Consider the following 6,499-nt stretch of genomic DNA (forward strand, 5'->3'; position numbering starts at 1 on the left):
AACAGAAATACAAATAATCCAATTCTGCTTACAGCGAACTCAAATAAAAATCTAGCTGAGTTGTTACATTTTTTTTAAAAAAAATAGGAAAACAAACAGGCTAAAGAGCAAATAAAACTTAGTTCTTGGTGAAGATGGAGGGAGGGAGAGACGTTTCTAAAAATCCTCACACCCTCTTCATCCTTTGTCTCTAAAATCAGAACTTCTTTTTTTTTTTTTTTTTTTAAAAGTACTACAATCAGAAATACTTCAGACTAGACCAAAGAGGTACTCCAAAATCCAGACAGGTCAGCGTTAATCGTGGATAATCTTTTCCTCTCTAGCTTCTTTCTTCAGGTCTTTAAATAGATACATTTTTTTTAACATCAGGAAAAATGGAATTTGTTTACACTATAATTAATCAAATATGTCAGCATATTACCTACTAAATTAATAATATGCTGCAACTCTATGGTCCCAGAAATGTACTTTATTTTAAAAGCTGCTTACTGTATGAGTCGTTCAATATCTATGTAATGTCAAGTTTATAGGACCATCCCAAAAAGAAGTGATTGCACTTAGCACTGTCTGTTAGATTCACAGGCAATTTGTCTCTTTTGTAGATTTAGGCATTTCTCTATTTGCAGGTATTAATTACTAATGCTGGAGTAGGGAGACATTTACTTAAGAGATAAATATTTATCAACTAAGAACATTTCAGCTCTGAAATGTGTAAAGTTAGATTCAGTGAATTCGCCCTATTTCTATAGTCCCCCCTTTTTATGCCTTGCCAGTGAGTTTGTGAAGAGAAACACAAACTTAATGATATTGACAAAAAAATACTATAAAATGTCTTAAAAACATCTTTAAACAAAATTCACTTGTCCTTAGGTTCCAAATCTTTTCTTTATTATTCTGACTCCTTCAACCAAAATAAACTAGAACATCTGGAAGTTCTAGTTGAAGATCTGGAGTCTAGTCCTTGAATAGGTCACTAAAAAAAATAATAATACGTAGCCTTTTCATTTAATTCTCCTAACAACCTTTATAATGAGGTGCTACCTCTATACATGAGAAAAGAAGGTTTAAAGATGTTTTAGTGGTTTGTCCAAGATCACAAAGGTAACATTGCCAAGTATGACCTACTACAGGTATTTTTTCATACAAATTCAGAGATTATCTTGCCTAAGAATTATTTGCATTCAGTGATTCATTGTTGTCTATGTGAGTTTGCAATTGAAATGGAGTTTAAAAATAATAGTTTTTAACTGGGCTAAGCATATATCCTGGTTTATGTGAGTAATATGTCCTCAGAGATTATGCAGGCAACAAATTTCACTCAAATTACCTCTGAATTACTACAGCTCCTAAATTAGTGGAGTCTACATTATTTAAATTTTATAGTTTTAAGCTCCGAATTTGATCTAAATGGAATGACACGATAGAACAGATGATGCTTGATTAGAGAGAAGATCATTTGTGTATAGACCAACTTAAAACATTCCACCACAGTTTACTGATTTGTAATTTCAGTATTCAAAGACCCTGAGAATTTCTCAACTAGTGATAAGCAACTATTTTGAATAAGAACTAATGCAAAGTAAAACTGTCCACATACAAAACTGTTTTCAAAAGTAAACAGAGATTATGCTTAAAGCACCTTTCTATTATTTTCCTAGTTTTGAAGAATTTTATTTGGGAGGTTAACATTTCACTATCTGATTATAATAACAACATTTTTATATAAGAGGACGTTTGGTAGTGCTAGGGAAGAGTTTAAAGTTCAGCCATGCACTTGGAGAGGTACAGGAGGGGAGGTAACAGCCATGTTAAAACAATCACAGATGGTTAGGAAGAGGGAATAAGGAATTTGATGTTTAGAGGAAGTCTGCTTGGGTCACAAAGAATGAAAGAATGTGGCCATGTCCCATGCAAGGGAGAGGAAGCATGTGTGTATGTGTCACAATCCAAAAGATAGAAGGCAAGACACTTGCTTCTCTGCCTGAGGCTTGGTGCAGGTGTGTTGGATCCTTTAATCAAACTTCCTGAGTTCACACCTCTGACTTTTTCCTGTCTTCTATCCTAAATCCTTAATGTTTGAGCAATGGAGCACCAATCTAAAATCTAAAATGACTTGTGGTTATACAACAGTTAGCTAATATCCCAATACTAATTGACAAATGAATAGAGTGAAGTTCAAGTCCATTCAGTTACGTTTACAACCATTTCTGTAGAGAACCGCCCTGTTTCCTCACAGCACAAACAGTGGTAAGTGGTGCTATTCACCAGTTATTGCACTCTTCAGTCTGAACAGATGGGCTAGTTGAGAGGTTGTAAGTGGCAGTTCACAGAACAAGTATCTCCCACAATTGTGTTTGGTTTGGCTCACATAAGTGTTGTTTTGTTTATTTGTTTCTTCCTTTTAAGCTGCACCAATATTAAAAGTCAGGAATTTCACAGATCAGACATTTGATTTTTTCTTAAAAAAAAAAAAATCAAAAGATCTGGCAACTCTGGGCCCAATTCCAATATGGCAACTACTGATCAGAGCTGAGTGGTGGCTGCCACCCATAAATAAACATGCACTTTCCACTTAGCCACAGCCCCCTCCCCTGGGTCCCATTCTCTCATTCAATTACCACCTGCCCCCTGAAGGCATTTATGCTTGTAAACCATGGTTGAGGTACTGTCCTGATGAGCCAGTTCCAAAACACTAATTTCTTTAAGAGAAATTTCAGTTCCCTTATATTTTCATGTAAAGAAAACAAATTATTATGACAAATCAGTTTTAGTTGTGCTCAATGTTCACTAAACTATAAAATTAAATTTCTTAGAAAAAAATTGTTCATATGACAAAATAAAGCAAGTTGAATTATTCAACAAAATGTGTTTCAATAAAGAATAGCAAATACTAAAAAAAATGAAAAGAAAAGCGAATTCTTTTTTTTTTTCTAGGAAGTAAGCAATTTCCTGAATAGCACTTACATGGATTCCATACGCTTCTGAATTCGATTCTCCATCCCCTTTTAGGAAAAGAGAAATAGACCAACTACTGAGCTTAAATCTCCAATTTACAACCTTCCCTAGATCACTGAGTCAGTAGGACTCGTATGTGCATATTTAGATTAAGTAATAGTTACCGTAGTTTCTGAGTAGCAGAATGGAACACAGTTTACTAGAAAACTCTTTGAGATATTGGATCAATCGGACCTTATTTAGATGCCACAGTGTTTGCTTGTGATACCAAGAGCAGCGACACTGACATACTGAGGGTGGCAGAGTATGAAGGGAAAACACTGGATCCTGACGGACAATTAGAGCATTCTTCATCCGGTCAGACCCAACACCACTTGACTGTGGCAAAGGATTTGTAATACCCCCCTTTACTAGCCTAACTGAAATTCATGGATCATGTGACCCAGGTACATATAAGTTAAACATAAAATTCCTTAATAAAATACATATTTAAGTGTATTTCAATAATATGTATTAAATTGGTAAATCTGTGGCTACAACCATACCAGATGATATAGTTAGATCCTTGCACCTACTTCTAAGAAGCAATTTCAAATTTCAGAGATGATCAGGAGCCTTTCCATACAATAGAGACAAAATAAAAAGGTAGAGTCACAGGCGGACAATGCAGTAAAAATTAGTATCTTCATTTATATTAAAACTGTGAAAAATATCTCAAGTCAAAAGAATGAAAAGAAGTCACAGACGAGGAGAAAAGATTTGCAAAAGTCACATCTGATAAACGCCTGTTGCCCAAAATATACAAAGAACAAAATATAGAAATACTAAAAGAATGCTTAAAACTCAACAATAAGAAAACAAACCCACCTGATTAAAAAAATGGGCTGAAGACACTTTAACAGACACTTCACTAAAAGAGATAGACAAATGGCAAATAAGCATGTGAAAAGATGCTCCACATCATATGTCATCAGGGAAATGCAAATGAAAACAACAATGATACACACCTATTAGAACGGCCAAAATCTTCAACGCTGACCACATCAAATGCTGGCAAGGATGGAGAGCAACAGGAATTTTCCTTCATTGCTGTTGGGATGCAACATAGTACAGCAACTTTGGATGACAGTTGGTTTCTTACAAAACTAAACATATTGTTACCATACAATTCATTAACTAAGCTCCTTGGTATTTACGGAAAGATTTTGAAAACTTACGTCCACACAAAAATCTGCACTCGGATGTTTCTAACAGCTTTACTCATAATTGCCAAAACTTGGAAGCAACCAAGATGTCCTTCAGTAGGTGAATGGGTAAATAAACTGCGATACATCAGATAATGGGATCTTATTTAGCATTAAAGAGAAATGAGCTATCAAGCCCTGAAAAGACATAGAGGAAACTCAAATGCATATTACTAAGTGAAAGGAGCCAATTGGAAAAGGCTACATACTGTATGATTCCAACTATAGGACATTCTGGGAAAGGCAAAACTATGGAGATAGTAAAAAGATCAGCGGAGCTAGGAGTTGCGGGGAGGGAGGGATGAAATAGGCAGAGCACATAGGGTTCTTAAGGCAGCGAGACTACTCTTATAATACTGTAATAGTGGATACACGTCATTATGCATTTGTCCACACTCACACAACACCAAGAAAAACTTCTAATGTAAACTATGGACTCCGGGTGATAATGATGTGTCAATATAGGTTCATGGATCCTAACAAATATACCACTCTTGTGGGTGGATGTTGATAATGAACGAGGCCATGCATGTGTGATGGGGGAGGGGGGAGGGGCGGTACATGGGAAATCTCTGTACCTTCTGCTTAGTTTTGTAGTGAATAAAACTGCTCTAAAAAAATTAAAATCTATTCTAAAATATCACCTTATGCCTCTGTATATAACAGCATTATCTTCTGGGATCAAATAATTAAAATAAGTTTTCTTTTACAGAAATAATTTACTCATATAGACTTTTGAAAGTTGCACAGATGTAGGACAAATTTTCAGTTTGTAAGAGTTTCTTCCTCTTTTCAGTACTCCTAGCACCCCAGACCCCCCAAACAGGGCTCATCAGAGCCTGAAGTAAAATACTTTCCATGTAAAAGTAAATTTTTTAAAACTCTCCTCCAGCATACATATCTGTGGGTTAGCAGACACATTCACCTCCTAATAATAAACCAGGCAGTTTAGAGTTTATGCTCTTAAATGTCATGCTATGCTATCTTTAACGAGTTATTCTACTTTACCAGTATTTTTTAAATGATTATAACAAGTTGTTATTTGTTATATGTTAGATGTCATTGCATACATTTGAACGAGTGATCTAATGGGTTTATTTAAAATTTACAACACGCTAGAAATGATCTATTTTGCAAATATATAAATGATGAAACATGATGAAAAACTTTAGATGTGAAGTTAAAAATCTGTGAGGGGAATGCATTTGTTTTTCAAATTCTCTCATGGTAAAAAGTTGGAGACCACGGTCTAAATGTAGGGAGGGTTCCCTTTCACTTTTGTATCCTTAGCTAGGAGAACAAGCTACTATATGCTCAAAGTCGGATGAGCAGAAAGATGGAAAGAAGAGTGAATAAATGGATGAATAAATAATTGATTGAGTGACGATTGAAGAGACAAGATTTGCCTGTGATTGCTCACTAAGAGTGGGAGAGATTTTTTATAGTGAAAATATAGCTGTGTCCTGTGCCATTGGACTAACAGACTATGGAGAAGTATGGGGGTGAGAGGAGGTGTGGAAGGCACCATTTTAGGCTGGCTGTCATGCACTCTTCTGAGGCTCCAAGAGAATACAGCCAGTAAGCTGCTGCCCTTTTAAGTGGAGAGGGACCTGAATGAGGTACATGCAGCAGACCTAAACCAGAAAGCCTGCAACCAAGCCTGCATGCCTTACAGCCTGAAGCGGAGCTGCCGGGGGAGCCTAGCCTTGATTAGCCCAATTCAAACTCCCTGCAGACCAGTGAGCAGAAGAATAGAAATGGTATATATACACAATGGAATACTATTCGGCGGTAAGAAAAGATGATATAGGACCATTTGTGAGAACATGGATGGATCTTGAGAGTATAATGCTAAGCAAAATAAGTCAGACAGAAAAAGCAGAGAACCATATAATTTCACTGATATGTGGTATATAAACCAAAAACAACAAAAGAACAAGACAAACAAATGAGAAACAAAAACTCATAGACACAGACAATAGTTTAGTGGTTTCCAGAGGTAAGGGGGGTGCGGGGTGGGAGATGAGGGTAAAGGGGATCAAATATATGGTGATGGAAGGAGAACTGACTCTGGGTGGTGAACACACAATGGGATTTATAGATGATGTAATACAGAACTGTACACCTGAAATCTATGTAACTTTACTAACAATTGTCACCCCAATAAATTAAAAAAAATAAAAACCCATATCCAAAGATCAAAAATGCTTTAATCTATGCTATAATTTAAATACACAACTATCTTAACTGTGAGAAAAAAAAAAAGAAAAGAAATGGCTATTGTAAACCACCGGATTTGA

Source organism: Rhinolophus ferrumequinum, chromosome 10 (assembly GCF_004115265.2).
Source record: "Rhinolophus ferrumequinum isolate MPI-CBG mRhiFer1 chromosome 10, mRhiFer1_v1.p, whole genome shotgun sequence".
NCBI lineage: Eukaryota > Metazoa > Chordata > Mammalia > Chiroptera > Rhinolophidae > Rhinolophus > Rhinolophus ferrumequinum.